General features: G+C 41.4%; 1 protein-coding gene across 1 annotated transcript in view; it reads left to right on the forward strand.

The window, feature by feature from the left end:
* B3GALT1 (beta-1,3-galactosyltransferase 1) overlaps window positions 1-15,956 on the forward strand; it is a 378,681-nt gene that overhangs the window by 346,155 nt on the left and 16,570 nt on the right. Inside the window, exon 4 of the transcript XR_007359151.2 lies at window positions 15,318-15,554. The gene's annotated coding sequence lies outside the window, so the exon portion shown is untranslated. The remainder of the gene's footprint in view (window positions 1-15,317; window positions 15,555-15,956) is intronic.

Raw genomic sequence — 15,956 nt, forward strand, 5'->3', positions numbered from 1 at the left:
GTCTAGATACACTTAACATTCTTTAAACTTAAAGCCAAAAACACGCCCTGATAAAAATGAAACATCAACAAAGAAACAAGCTGCAGGAGTAAAAAGGAGTGCAGGCAGAAGTCCAGCAACAGAGTGGGGGCTACCAGTTTATTGCACCCAATGCAGCACGTATGATTACCTGCGCTATGGGCAGGTGGTGTATGTGTGCATTCAGTGCAAGAAGCTCCTGACCCTCAGAGACCATGTACAGGCTTTGGAGACCAGAGTGGCTTAACTGGAGAAGCTAAGGGAGACAGAGAGGTACCTAGATGAGACTTTCTGGGACACAGTAGAATGATCCCACCCCTTATCTGACAGCCTCTGTGTTGTTGAGGATGATGAAAATCTCAGGCAAGGAGAAAATCCAACTGGAACAGAGGGAAATGATCCCATAGTTGGGACCCTCTGTTCAGATGATGTCATGGTATCCTCTCGCACTGAGGATACCTCTCCAGGGAAGGGAACTCCAGTTATTAGGAAGAGACATGTAATAGTTATGGAGGATTAGATCATTAGAAACAGAGATAGCTGGGTTTGCGATGACTGGGAGAACTGCATAGTGACTTGCCTGCCTGGTGCGAAGGTTGCGGAGCTCTTGAGACATCTAGATAGACTTATGTGCAGTGCTGGGGAGCAGCCGGTTCTCGTGGTACATGTAGGTTCCAATGTCATAGGGAAGGATAGGGTAGCATTATCTGCAATGCTTCCAGTTCCACATGCAGGGCCAGTTAGACAGGCAGAACATGCATGGATGAGACAATGGTGTAGGGATTTAGATTTATTAGGAACTGGGGAAACTTTTTGGAAAGGGGGAGCCTATAAGGAGGGATGGGCTCCACCTAAACCAAAATGGAACCAGATTTCTAGTGCTTAACATTAAAAAGGTCATAGAGCAGTTTTTAAACTAAGGGCTGGGGGAAAGCCAACAGGTGCAAAGGAGCACATGATCCTCCCCTAAAGGATACCTCTGTCCGAATCTATTAATGGAGATTCTCTATGTCCTAGTAAAGAGGAGGGGATGGAAGATGATAAAATATGGGCAGGATCTGTTGAGAAACAGTCAAAAGAAAGAGTCCCATTCAATTACATCATGTAGGTACAGACAGACAGCTAAAAAGTGACAGGTTTTTAAAATGCTTATATACCAAGGCTAGAAGTCTAAATACTGTAATAAGATGGGTGAACTAGAGTGCCTTGTATTAAATGAGGATATTGAAATAATAGGCATCACAGAAACTTGGTAGAATGATGATAATCAATGGGACACAGTAATGCCAGGGTACAAAATATATCAGAAGGACAGAACAGGTTGTGCTGGTGGGGGAGTGGCACTATATGTGAAAGAAAACCTAGAATCAAATTAAGCAAAAATCTTAAATGAACCAAACTGTACCATAGAAACTCTATGGATTGTAATTCCATGCTCTAATAATAAGAATATATCAGTAGGGATACATTACTGACCACCTGACCAGGATGGTGATAGTGACTGTGAAATGCTCAGGGAGATTACAGAGGCTATAAAAATAAAAAACTCAATAATAATGGGGGATTTCAGCTATCCCCATATTGACTGGGTACATGTCACCTCAGGATAGGATGCAGAAATAAAGTTTCTTGACACCTTAAATGACTGCTTCCTGGAGCAGTTAGTCCTGGAACCCACAAGAGGAAAGGCAATTCTTGATTAAGTGGAACACAAGATCTGGTCCAAGAGGTGAATATAGCTGGACCACTTGGTAATAGTGACCATAATATAATTAAATTTAACATCTCTGTGGTGGGGAAAACACCACAGTGGCCCAACACTGTAGCATTTAATTTCAGAAAGGGGGACTACACAAAAATGAAGAAGCTAGTTAAACAGAAATTAAAGGTACAGCACCAAAAGTGAAATCCCTGAAAGCTGCAGGGAAATGTTTTAAAGACACCATAATAGAGGCTCAACTTAAATATATACCCAAAATTCAAAAATATAGTAAGAGAACCAAAAAAGTGCCACCATGGCTAAACAACAAAGTAAAAGAAGCAGTGAAAGACAAAAAGGCATCCTTTAAAAAGTGGAAGTTAAATCCTAGTGAGGAAAATAGAAAGGAGCATAAACTCTGGCAAATGAAGTGTAAAAATATAATTAGGAAGGCCAAAAAAGAATTTGAAGAATGGTGAGCCAAAGACTCAAAAAGTAATAGCAATTTTTTTTAAGTACATCAGAAGCAGGAAGCCTGCTAAACAACCAGTGGAGCATTAAAGGACAATAAGGCCATTGTGGAGAAACTAAATTAATTCTTTGCATCGGTCTTCACGGCTGAGGATGTGAGGGAAATTCCCAAACCTGAGCCATTCTTTTTAGGTGACAAATCTGAGGAACTGTCTCAGATTGAGGTGTAATTAGAGGAGGTTTTGGAACAAATTGATAAACTAGACAGTAATAAGTCACCAGGACGAGATGGTATTCACCCAAGAGTTCTGAACAAACTCAAATGTGAAATTGAAGAACTACTAACTGTAGTTTGTAACCTATCATTGAAATCAGCTTCTGTACCAAATGACTGGAGGATAGCTACTGTGATGCCAATTTTTAAAAAGGGCTCCAGAGGTGATCCGGCAATTACAGGCTGGTAAACTTGATGTCAGTACCAGGCATACTGGTTGAAACAATAATAAAGAACAAAATTGTCAGACACATAGATGAACATAATTTGTTGGGGAAGAGTCAACATGGTTTTTAAAAAGGAAAATCATGCCTCACCAATCTACTAGAATTCTCTAGGAGGGTCAACAAGCATGTGGACAAGGGGGATCCTATGGATATAGTGTACTTAGATTTTCAGAAAGCCTTTGACAAGTTACCTCACCAAACGCTCTTAAGTAGGGCTGCCGATTAATCGCAGTTAACTCACGCGACTAACTCAAAAAAATTAATCATGATTAAAAAATTAATTGTGATTATTCACCATGTTAATCGCACTATTAAACAATAAAATACCAATTAAAATTTATTAAATATTTTGGATGTTTTTCTACATTTTCAAATATATTGATTTCAGTTACAACAGAATACAAAGTGTACTGTGCTCACTTTATTATTATTTTGTATTACAAGTATTTGCAATGTAAAAATGATAAACAAAAGAAACAGTATTTTTCAATTCACTGCATACACGTACTGTAGTGCAATCTTTTTATCATGAAAGTGAAACTTACAAATGTAGATTTTTTTTGTTACATAATTGCACTCAAAAACAAAACAATGTAAAACTTTAGAGCAGTGGGCAACCTGTGGCCCGTCAGGGTAATCCACTGGCGGGCTGTGAGACAGTTTGTGTACGTTGATTGTCCGCAGACATGGCCAGCCGCAGCTTCCAGTGGCTGTGTTTTGCCATTCCCAGCCAATGGGAGATGCGAGAAGTGGCAGCCAGCACTTCCCTGTGCTTCCCGCAGCTCCCATTGGCCAGGAACAGCGAACCATGGCCACTAAGAGCTGCAGGCGGCTGTGCCTGCGGATGGTCAATGTAAACAAACTATCTCATGGCCCGCCAGCGGATTACCCTGACGGGCTGCAGGTTGCACACCACCGGTTTAGAGCCTAGAAATCAGCTCAGTCCTATTTCTTGTTCAGTCAATGTACTAAGAGAAAGAAGAAAAGGAGTACTTGTGGCAGCTTACAGACTAACAAATTTATTTGAGCATAAGCTTTTATGAGCTACAGCTCACTTCATCGGATGCATTCAGTGGAAAATACAGTGGGGAGATTTATATACACAGAGAACATGAAACAATGGATGTTATCATACACACTGTAAGGAGAGCGATCACTTAAGATGAGCTAATACCAGCAGGAGAGCGGGGGAGAGAGGGAGGGCGGGAGAGAAAACCCTTTGTAGTGATGATCAAGGTGGGCCATTTCCAGCAGTTGACAAGAACGTCTGAGGAACAGTGGCGGGGGGTGAGGGGGGAAATAAGCATGGGGAAATAGTTTTAGTTTGTGTAATGACCCATCCACTCCCAGTCTCACCAGCAACCACACACCACACAACAGAACCACTAACTCAGGAACCTATCCTTGCAACAAAGCCCGTTGCCAACTGTGTCCACATATCTATTCAGGGGACACCATCATAGGGCCTAATCACATCAGCCACACTATCAGAGGCTCGTTCACCTGCACATCCACCAATGCGATATATGCCATCATGTGCCAGCAATGCCCCTCTGCCATGTACATTGGTCAAACTGGACAGTCTCTACGTAAAAAAATAAATGGATACAAATCAGATGTCAAGAATTATAACATTCATAAACCAGTCGGAGAACACTTCAATCTCTCTGGTCACTCGATTACATACCTAAAAGTCGCAATATTACAACAAAAAGACTTCAAAAACAGACTCCAACGAGAGACTGCTGAATTGGAATTAATTTGCAAACTGGATACAATTAACTTAGGCTTGAATAGAGACTGGGAGTGGATGGGTCATTACACAAAATAAAACTATTTCCCCATGTTTATTCCCCCCCGCCCCCTCACTGTTCCTCATACGTTCTTGTCAACTGCTGGAAATGGCCCACCTTGATCATCACTACAAAGAGTCCCCCCCCAGCCCCGGGGGAGAGGGGAGAATTGTATGTCTCCTGTTCTGTGTTATTTGCATTCTGCCATATATTTTATGCCGTAGCTGTCTTGTATGATGACCCAGCAAATTATTCGTTTTAAGAACACTTTCACTGCAGATTTGACAAAATTCAAAGCAGGTACCGATATGAGATTTTTAAAGATAGCTACTGCATTCGACCCAAGGTTTAAGAATCTGAAGTGCCTTCCAAAATCTAAGGGGGTGAGATGTGGAGCATGCTTTCAGAAGTCTTAAAAGAGCACCACTCTGATTCAGAAACTACAGAACCGAAACCATCAAAAAAGAAAATCAACCTTCTGCTAGTGGCATCTGACTCAGATGGTGAAAATGAACATGCAACAGACCACACTGTTTTGGATTGTTACTGAGCAGAACCCATAATCAGCATGGACGCATGTCCTCTGGAATGGTGCTTGAAGCAAGAAGGGACATATGAATCTATAGCGCATCTGGTACATAAATATCTTGAGACGCTGGCTACAACAGTGCCATGTGAACGCCTGTTCTCACTTTCAGGTGATATTGTAAACAAAAAGCAGGCAGTATTATCTCCTGCAAATGTAAACAAATTTGTTTGTCTGAGTGCTTGGCTGAACAAGAAGTAGGATTGAGTGCACTTGTAGGGTCTACAGTTTTAGATTGTTTTATTTTTGAATGCAATTTTTTGTACTTAATTCTACGTTTGTAAGTTCAACTTTCATGATAAAGAGATTGCACTACAGTACTTTTATTAGGTGAATTGAAAAATACTATTTATTTTGTTTTTTACAAGGCAAATATTTGTAATAAAAATAAATATAAAGTGAGCACTGTACACTTTGTATTCTGTGTTGTAATTGAAATCAATATATTTGAAAATGTAGAAAACATCCAAAAATATTTAAAACAATAATAGAATACCATTTATTAACAGTGCGATTAATTGTGCGATTAATTGCGATTAATTTTTTTAATTGCTTGGCAGCCCTACTCTTAAGCAAAGTAAGCTGTCATGGGATAAGAGAGAAGGTCCTCTCGTGGATTGGTAACTGGTTAAAAGATAGGAAATAAAGGGTAGGAATAAATGGTCAGTTTTCAGAATGGAGAGTGGTAAACAGGGGTGTCCCCCGAGGGTCTGTACTGGGACCAGTCCTAGTCAACATATTCATAAATGATCTGGAAAAAGGGGTAAACGGTGAGGTTTCAAAATTTGCAGATGATAGAAAACTACTCAAGATAGTTAAGTTCAAAGCTGACTGCGAAGAGCTACAGAAAGAAATCACAAAACTGCGTGACTGGGCAACAAAATGGCAGATGAAATTCAATTTTGATAAAGTAATGCACATTGGAAAACATAATCCCAACTATACATATATAATGATGGGATCTAAATTAGCTGTTACCACTCAAGAAAGAGATCTTGAATAATTGTGGATAGTTCTCTGAAAACATCCACTCAATGTACAGCGGCAGTCAAAAAAACTAGCAGAATGTTGGGAATCATTAAGAAAGGGATGAATAATAAGACAGAAGATATCATATTGCCTTTATATAAATCCATGGTATGCCCACATCTTGAATACTGCATTCAGATGTGGTTGCCTCATCTCAAAAAAAGATATTGGAATTGGAAAAGGTTTGGAAAAGGGCAACAAAAATTATTAGGGGTATGGAACGGCTTCAATATGACAAGTGATTAATAAGAATGGGACTTTTCATCTTGGAAAAGAGATGACAAGTGGGGATATGATAGAGGTCTATAAAATCATGACTGGTGTGAAAAAAGTCAATAAGGAAGTGTTATTTACTCCTTCTTATAACAGAAGAACTGGGGGTCACCAAATGAAATTAATAGGCAGCATGTTTAAAATGAACAAAAGGAAGTATTTTTTCCACACAACGCACGGTCAACCTGTGGAACTCCTTGCCAGAGGATGTTGTGAAGCCCAAGACTATAACAGGGTTCAAAAAAGAACTAGATAAGTTCATGGACGATAGGTCCATCAATGGCACTTAGCCAGGATGGGCAGGGATGGTGTCCCTAGCCTCTATTTGCCAGAAGCTGGGAATGGGCTATAGGGGATGGATCAGCTGATGATTACCTGTTCTGTTCATTCCCTCTGGGGCATCTGGCATTGGCCACTGTTGGAAGACAGGATACTGGGCTAGATGGACCTTTGGTCTGACCCTATATGGCCATTCTTATGTTCAAAGGAAAGACTGGTGCTACTTCAGTCAACCTCATCCTCTATTCCTGCAAAATGCCACAGACAAGTCTGCAGCACCTTATGATCAACTACATCAATGGCAGCAGCCAGCTCTGTGGAGAAAAAGTGGGTAGTAAGTTAACAACATCAAAGTGATGGCAAACGTGTATGCAAAAATTCAATCCCTAGCAACAGGTGGATATACTTACAGCTAAGAGCCTTCCACGGTCCTTGTAAAAGAAAAAGGAAACAATGTACAAAGAACTAAATAACCTGACTAATACAAAGAACTAGATTTTGTCTTCAGGAACCAAAGATGCAGTGTGGGAGACTGTGGAAAGGGGCTGGTCAGGGTGAAGGGAGAATAGACCTCTGCCTCCCTCCAGCCCTCCCCAGCCCTTGCAAATTTCTAGGTCTGGCAGTGGGACTAGCACAAAGCATTACCAGCCCCGCGCAATATCATTGTGCCCATCTCCTCTGGGAAGAGGTGCAAAGTTGAGGAGGGAGTCGGTGTTTCTGCTCCATATTATATAAGTCACTCTAAAACAGACAATAGAGAAACGCCTCTCTGCAAAAGGCTACAGTGTTGAAGGATAAATCTGCACAGTATAACTACTGTTTGAATTGCTGTAGCCATGTTGGTCCCAGGATATTAGTGCAACGAGGTGGGTGAGATGATGTCTTATTGGACCAACTTCTGTTGGTGAAAGAGACAAGCTTTCAATCTACACAAAGCTCTTCTTTGGGTTTCTGTATAACTACTGGTCTGTATTTTCTATGTGGACTATATTTAATGCATTTCTGATATTTATAGGTGCAGGAACAACTGCCAATAGTTACATCATCGTTGTAGACTTTGTTAGTGAATTACTAGTTCAATGAAGCCATGTCAAAGGTTTGCTACACCCACAGGTCTTTCTGTATATGGTCAAGCATTGCTTCCAACCACCTAAAAGAAACATAGTAATGAAAAAAAGTCCAGTGTTTTGATTCTGTAAAGAAAGTTTAAATTTACTGTTCAAAGAAGAATAAGATTTGTTTTTAAAGTGTTTATTTTTTCTCTTTTAGCCATATCTTAGCTTTTGATCCTTTTAATATTGGCAGAACGTTCAGCTAAGCAAGACTGTGGTGTGCAGTATAAAAAGAAATATAATCAGGCAGCGATCCAATTGATAGACAATTTGTGACTTTTCCAGTGGATGTATACATTTCTAATACCACCACCTGGTATTAGAAATATATACACCATTTGCTGTTTTCCTGTTTGTTTACTCCAGTTGAGTTAATGGCCCTATCTGCAACATGTTGCAGATAGAAAACATAATCTCACAATTTCAGAATAACAGTCGTGTTAGTCTGTATTCGCAAAAAGAAAAGGAGTACTTGTGGCACCTTAGAGACTAACCAATTTATTTGAACATAAGCTTTCGTGAGCTACAGCTCACTTCATCGGATGCATACTGTGGAAAGTGTAGAAGATCTTTTTATACACACAAAGCATGAAAAAATACCTCCTCCCACCCCACTCTCCTGCTGGTAATAGCTTATCTAAAGTGATCACTCTCCTTACAATGTGTATGATAATCAAGGTGGGCCATTTCCAGCACAAATCCAGGGTTTAACAAGAACGTCTGGGGGGGGAGGGTAGGAAAAAACAAGGGGAAATAGGTTACCTTGCATAATGACTTAGCCACTCCCCGTCTCTATTCAAGCCTAAGTTAATTGTATCCAATTTGCAAATGAATTCCAGTTCAACAGTCTCTCGCTGGAGTCTGGATTTGAAGTTTTTTTGTTGTAATATCGCAACTTTCATGTCTGTAGTCGTGTGACCAGAGAGATTGAAGTGTTCTCCGACTGGTTTATGAATGTTATAATTCTTGACATCTGATTTGTGTCCATTTATTCTTTTATGTAGAGACTGTCCAGTTTGACCAATGTACATGGCAGAGGGGCATTGCTGGCACATGATGGCATATATCGCATTGATGGATGTGCAGGTGAACGAGCCTCTGATAGTGTGGCTGTGGCTGAACTTTGTGACTTTGTCCTTACCCATAACTATTTTACATTTGGGGACAATGTATACCTTCAAATCAGTGGCACTGCTATGGGTACCTGCATGGCCCCACAGTATGCCAACATTTTTATGGCTGACTTAGAACAACGCTTCCTCAGCTCTCGTTCCCTAATGCCCCTACTCTGCTTGTGCTATATTGATGACATCTTCATCATCTGGACCCATGGAAAAGAAGCCCTTGAGGAATTCCACCATGATTTCAACAATTTCCATCCCACCATCAACCTCAGCCTGGTCCAGTCCACACAAGAGATCCACTTCCTGGACACTACAGTGCTAATAAACTATGGTCACATAAACACCACCCTATACCGGAAACCTACTGACCGCTATTCCTACCTACATGCCTCCAGCTTTCACCCTGACCACACCACACGATCCATTGTCTACAGCCAAGCTCTGCGATACAACCGCATTTGCTCCAACCCCTCAGACAGAGACAAATACCTACAAGATCTCTGTCAAGCTTTCTTACAACTACAATACCCACCTGCAGAAGTGAAGAAACAGATTGATAGAGCCAGAAGAGTTCCCAGAAGTCACCTACTACAGGACAGGCCTAACAAAGAAAATAACAGAACGCTACTAGTCGTCACCTTCCACCCCCAACTAAAACCCCTCCAACGCATTATTAAGGATCTACAACCTATCCTGAAGGATGACCCAACACTCTCACAAATCTTGGGAGACAGGCCAGTCCTTGCCTACAGACAGCCCCCCAACCTGAAGCAAATACTCACCAGCAACCACATACCACACAACAGAACCACTAACCCAGAAACCTATCCTTGCAACAAAGCCCGTTGCCTACTGTGCCCACATATCTATTCAGGGGACACCATCACAGGGCCTAATAACATCAACCACACTATCAGAGGCTCATTCACCTGCACATCCGCCAATGTGATATGTGATATATGCCATCATGTGCTAGCAATGCCCCTCTGCCATGTACATTGGTCAAACTGGACAGTGTCTACATAAAAGAATAAATGGACACAAATCAGATGTCAAGAATTATAACATTCATAAACCAGTCGGAGAACACTTCAATCTCTCTGGTCACACGACTACAGACATGAAAGTTGCGATATTACAACAAAAAAACTTCAAATCCAGACTCCAGCGAGAGACTGTTGAACTGGAATTCATTTGCAAATTGGATACAATTAACTTAGGCTTGAATAGAGACGGGGAGTGGCTAAGTCATTATGCAAGGTAACCTATTTCCCCTTGTTTTTTCCTACCCTCCCCCCCCAGACGTTCTTGTTAAACCCTGGATTTGTGCTGGAAATGGCCCACCTTGATTATCATACACATTGTAAGGAGAGTGATCACTTTAGATAAGCTATTACCAGCAGGAGAGTGGGGTGGGGGGAGGTATTTTTTCATGCTTTGTGTGTATAAAAAGATCTTCTACACTTTCCACAGTACGCATCCGATGAAGTGAGCTGTAGCTCACGAAAGCTTATGTTCAAATAAATTGGTTAGTCTCTAAGGTGCCACAAGTACTCCTTTTCTTTTTGATAATCTCACAATGTTTTCTATCTCAGGATCCATTTGTAAACATAATTCTAGAGCACTATTTTATTCTAACAAATTACAGCACATCTCAGAGTTACAAGTTCAGCTGATGCTATGGCTGCTTAAATTGGCCATTGAAAGCCAGTATTGTTTACTCTCTTGTTCCCTGGATTCAGCATTTCCACACTTCAGAATAAAACTAATGGACCAGCCTAAGGAATACCTACAGTGTGTACTTTACATTGTTTTATATATAAATACACATACCCATATAGACAATGCAAGTCTTGGCACATATTTACAAGAGCAGGATGTAAGCAGTATATATTTTAATTTGTATAGTACTGCAATTTAGCAGTTGCTTTAAACAGATGGGAGAGATGTGCAACATTTTCAATTGATTTAATTACTTATGAAAAGTATTAGCTTGTGTTAATTAAGTGCAGTATATTACATAATGATTCACAGATTTTGGTGAGACTTTTTAAGCATTACACAAAAAATATTGTTTTTATCTGAAGGAAAACAAACTGAAGAGAAGCCAGTATTTGGCAAAAATAGTTATTGGCTGTTCATTTTAACATACCAATTCACGCCCCTCACACAAATACCCCTAGCCCATCAAATAGGAATAGGGTAAAAGTACTCAGTATCTGGGGACTGGGAATGCACAAATACAAAGCAGCAGACACAGATGCATTTCCAGAATAATTTATATAAAGAATGATCCAGCCAACTTAGTGCAAAATAATTATTACATGCTTCCCCCTAAAATGTTTAAAAAATTAGAACATTGAGGTTACAAGTACCTACTTCTTATTGCCCCTTCTCTGTGTGATGATGGCATTTGACTAAATACACTTGGAAGCACCCCAAAAACCATTTGGCGATGGCCTAGTCTACATCATGTGGGAGGTCATCAAGGGGTGGCCTGGGTGTAAGGGATGGGCAGGATCTTCACTTGGGTGCAATGCTCGGAGACGGAGACTCCCTCAGATGCTAGCAAGGGAGGGCCCACCTCTGTGGGAAAAGCAGCCTTAGAAGCATAGAAACAGTGGAATGTGTTCCTGAGGTAAAATGGCACTACAGCCAGGCTCCCTTTTATGAAACTGCAGCACAAAGTCCGGTTCCATTTCCCCATGAGACAAAAACACACCACAAAGGGTGATGCAGTGGTTGGAAAGTAAGTCCCCACATAGTCACAAGCAATAGTACAATGTCAGGGCCGGCTCGACGATTTTTGCCGCCCCAAGCGAGAAAATCTTTTGGCCACCCCTGCTTTTTTTTTTTCGTGCCCTCTCCCCCGTCCCTGGCTCCGCCCCAACTCCGCCCCGTCCCCAAATTCCCGGCCCCGCCTCCTCCCCCGGGCGTGCCGCCTTCCCCCCATCTCCCTCCATTGCTTTCTGCGGCTTCTCGCCCGCCACAGTTCATCTCCGCTCCGCCTGCTCCCCTGAACAGGCCGCCGCTCCGCTTCTCCGCCCCCCCCGCTCAGGAGGGGGAGCGGCGGCGCGTTCAGGGGAGCAGGCGGAGCTGCGGGGCGGGTAGAGGAACCGCTCCCCGCCCCAGCTGCCCCCCGTTCTACCACCGCCACCTCCCCGGAGCGCGCCGCCGCTCAGCTTCTCCCCCCTCCCAAGCTTGCCGCGCCTGCTTCACGCGGGACTAGCCTGGGAGGGAGGGGGGTGCAGCGGGGGCGCGCTCAGGGGAGCAGGCGGAGGCGAGCTGGGGCGGCGGGGGGCACAGTTCTAGGGGCGGCATGGCCGGCGGCGGAATGCTGCCCCTAGACGTGCGGCCCCAAGCACCTGCTTGTTTTGCTGGTGCCTAGAGCCAGCGCTGTCTGCTGTGGGTTTGGGGGACAGACCATAAACTGCCCAGTCCAGTACGCTTCTAAAAACGCAAATTTACTGAATGTAGGGCTATATGACCTATTCTGTCTAGTTATATGGAACCTGGCAAGATGCCAGATACACAGTTTATCATCTAAGGGCAATGAATCACTCCATATGTCCCCAAACCTCCATCACCAAGCCTTCAGAGCCTGTGCAATGTTGTTAATTATGCTCCTGGTGCACCTCAGGTTCCAGCTATCAAAACCTGTCCTCAAGAGCAGGAAAGAGGCAGCAGTTGGGTGAGCTATGGTAGGAACATGGTGGGCTATGACAAAAAAAAAAAAAAAAAAGTCACCTAAGAAAATTATACACAAAAGGCTCAAAATAACTTCAAAGGGTTTAGGCATCTATGGTTTGTCATGAGAATAACCATGTGATAGACAACACCACTGCCTCATTCAAAATGGAGATGGCTTGTTTTCTTGGCATTTCAGGTGAAGAAACACTTCATTACTTTTCTACTATAAGAGCATTGTGATGGAGGAAGTGTCACGTGAAACAAGTTTACAGTTTTATTGTCTGTTAAATCCCACAACACAACCAGCTCATATAAGTACACCAGACTATTTCGACCAACCGACAGTGTGACTTGGCTGCTGAACCTGCCACATCAGTAAGCAAAGTAAAATCCTTACGGATTTTCAATGTTAACTACTGCCATCTGGTCATGTTTTCCCTGTCCAGCTCAGATATAGAACAATCAATCTTATATCGCTCTTCTCTGTTCCATCCTCTCCAATCCAAAAATCACAGAACAGGAGATTTGTTTACTTTAACTAAACATCTCTGGTGCCAACTGGGCTGAATACTGCTTCAAAAAGTGAACTTTAAAGTAAGTTGTAGAATATCTTTCAAACAAACAAATTGCGGAGAATAGCACATGTGAATATTTTCACTTACACATATAGACCAGATAGGTTACAATATATAAAATACAAACAGCATCTGTGGTGTGGTAAGGTAAGGGTGAAGCAGCATACAGTGGCCAAATATAAAGGCAGTTGTTCCCAAATTGGGCTTCTTGGATCACTAGTAGTCTATGGAGACACAGGTAGTCATAGGGTGCTGGCTTTTCCCCTGGTTTCTAACTATTTCTACCCTATATCTAGAGTGTTCATTGTTGGAGGCCTGCAGAGGCAGAGGGAAATGAGGAAAAAGTCAGCACAGTTACCTATAATAGGAGGAGGAAGAGAGAAAACAGGAGATGCACTCAAGAACTAGAGCCACCAGTCAGGACTGCAAGTTCCAGCTACTAGCAGGAGAGGAATGTCCAGGGTTGCAAAACACTGGGCAGCAAGGGAGTCTGTCCAATGGAACAGGGAAAGAATAGGACCACGTGACTGAGTCACATGTCCTGAAGAGCAAGGAACCATGAGATGCAAACTTTTTTTGGTGAAAATGAAAATTGAAGATTTCCATTAATATTGCTTTTAGCAAGCTGACAATTGTGCATTGCTTTTGTTTTTTTTCCTCAGCAAGTTCTTAGCATTTTCTAATCAGATCTAGATACTACTGCTCTACAGTAGCACTTTTCTATATAGGCAATTGCTGTAGTCACCCTAGGGATGCTGTGAGATTGTTCCATCTCATGGACACCTCCAGTCTACAAAATGGAAGGAGAGGTGTTCCTGTTCAAGGACAAGGTGGAATTTGTGCCTTGGGAAAGTTTTTAACCAAAGCTGGTAAAAATAAGCTTAAGGGATCTTGCATGGAGGTCCCCACATCTGTACCCCAGAGTGGGGAAGGAACCCTGACACTGGTGATGATGCACAAAAAGGAATGAATACAGCTTGATTCACAAGTCCCAGGTTAAATTTGCAGGCCTGTACATTAGAAGGCAGAAAAGTCTTCTTGCTTGTAGATTAAGTAAATTTCATACAATTATTGCAAAACAATAAATGTTGACCCTATATGTGATTTTGCAATCATTTTTTTCTGAATAGAACTGCACTAAATATTACTGATTGGTTAGGAAAACAGTTTACTTTCAAGTGCAACATAGATCAGATCAGGGGTGTTCTCACTACAACTACTGTGTGGAAATAAATGTAGAGAGAATAAACATTCTGGGAGTGGGGATGGTAGGGGGAATGGGGTTAAGGAAAACAAACGATTGATTTATGATAACTTGATATATGTAAATGCATTGGCGGTACTTAATCCAAAACTTCCTAGCTTGGTTTCAAGTTCTCATTAATATCATTCAAGAGATGTCATTTTTATGCCATAAGGAATAGCCCCAAGACATGTACAAATACATAAATGCAACAAAATGCATATTGCAATTAATAAAAGTCAAAAATGTTACCGTGGGCTAAATTTATCTTACTCCTCACAGCTGAACTCCAGTATATATTTTCTGTTAGCATCAGCTTTTATGTTGCCTAAATCATATTATAGCCAGAGATGTAAATTCCTCAACCAACTCCAGCAAGACTAGAACAAATATAGTCAGACTGATTATAAATAATCACCTGGATATGGTGAGATTTTGCATTGTTTAGTATTAACAAATGCCTGTGGTTGAATATCCTGCAACGATTGTAATTGCAATAAAATCAATTACTCCCTCAAAAGATCAAAACCATGATTATGTTGAAAACTGAATATTTTGCTGTTAAAAAGTGCGTGGGTGTGAGGGGGGAATGGGAAAAAATGAATAAGGCTTTTAGCTTATCTGCATGAACACAAGCCTATTTTAGACTCTATAGTGCAATCTTTTGGATGACAGTAACAACAAATATAGTAGATTTGAGAGATTCAGATGTTTGTTGGTCTTGTAAATCCAACAAAGGAACATTGTCACACATGCCATATGAATGTCTGAAATAGTAATTTAGAATCATAATGATTATACAATGCTAAATTGCATCCATCCATGGATCTGAATTCATATTTTAAAGTGGTGGGTAGAAAAAAAATGTATCCATCATCATGTGGGTACAAACTTTTGTCATTTTGCTTCTTTAATTCTTTTGAGGGGCTTCATGTTTATGGATGATGAAGCTGTGCAATGTCTGATGGACAGTCGTACCGTGTTAGCACTGAAATCAACCATAAACAACTGGAAAGCTGTCTGTCAGAGATCATTCTCTGCTTGACTGAATATGATGCGCTATTAAAAAAAGGGAAAGTTGCTGCACGGAGAGAAGCGGAAGATGTTTGCGATATTTTATTAACCACCTTTCATTCAAATCAAAAACACATTCAAGCAGTGGTGAGTCATTATTATTCACTTTATAGCCCCCAAAAGCATGCTAGGGAATTCTTAATTGAGAAACACGGGGTGAAAACCTGACCTCATTGAAGTCAATGTCTAAACTCTCATTGACTTCTGTGAGGGCCAGGATTTCATCAATAGTTTTGCATCAACTATTCTTATGGGTTTTTTTTTTTTTGTTCTGTTTCTACAGCTACGTAATACACAACAAATGTTCTATTTGAATCCAATGACTTCACTATCACATAGGGCCTCTTTACACAACACAAAAATCATTTTGAAGTCAGTGGGTTGTAGTCAGGTCCAACACATCTGTCCCCAAACATTTCCTCTTCCTGTGGAGTTTGGTTGCTGAAGCTAAAGAGGAATGTTTAAGATGCCATAATTGTTCCAGCTCTA

Source organism: Caretta caretta, chromosome 11, assembly GCF_965140235.1.
Source record: "Caretta caretta isolate rCarCar2 chromosome 11, rCarCar1.hap1, whole genome shotgun sequence".
NCBI classification, from domain to species: domain Eukaryota; kingdom Metazoa; phylum Chordata; order Testudines; family Cheloniidae; genus Caretta; species Caretta caretta.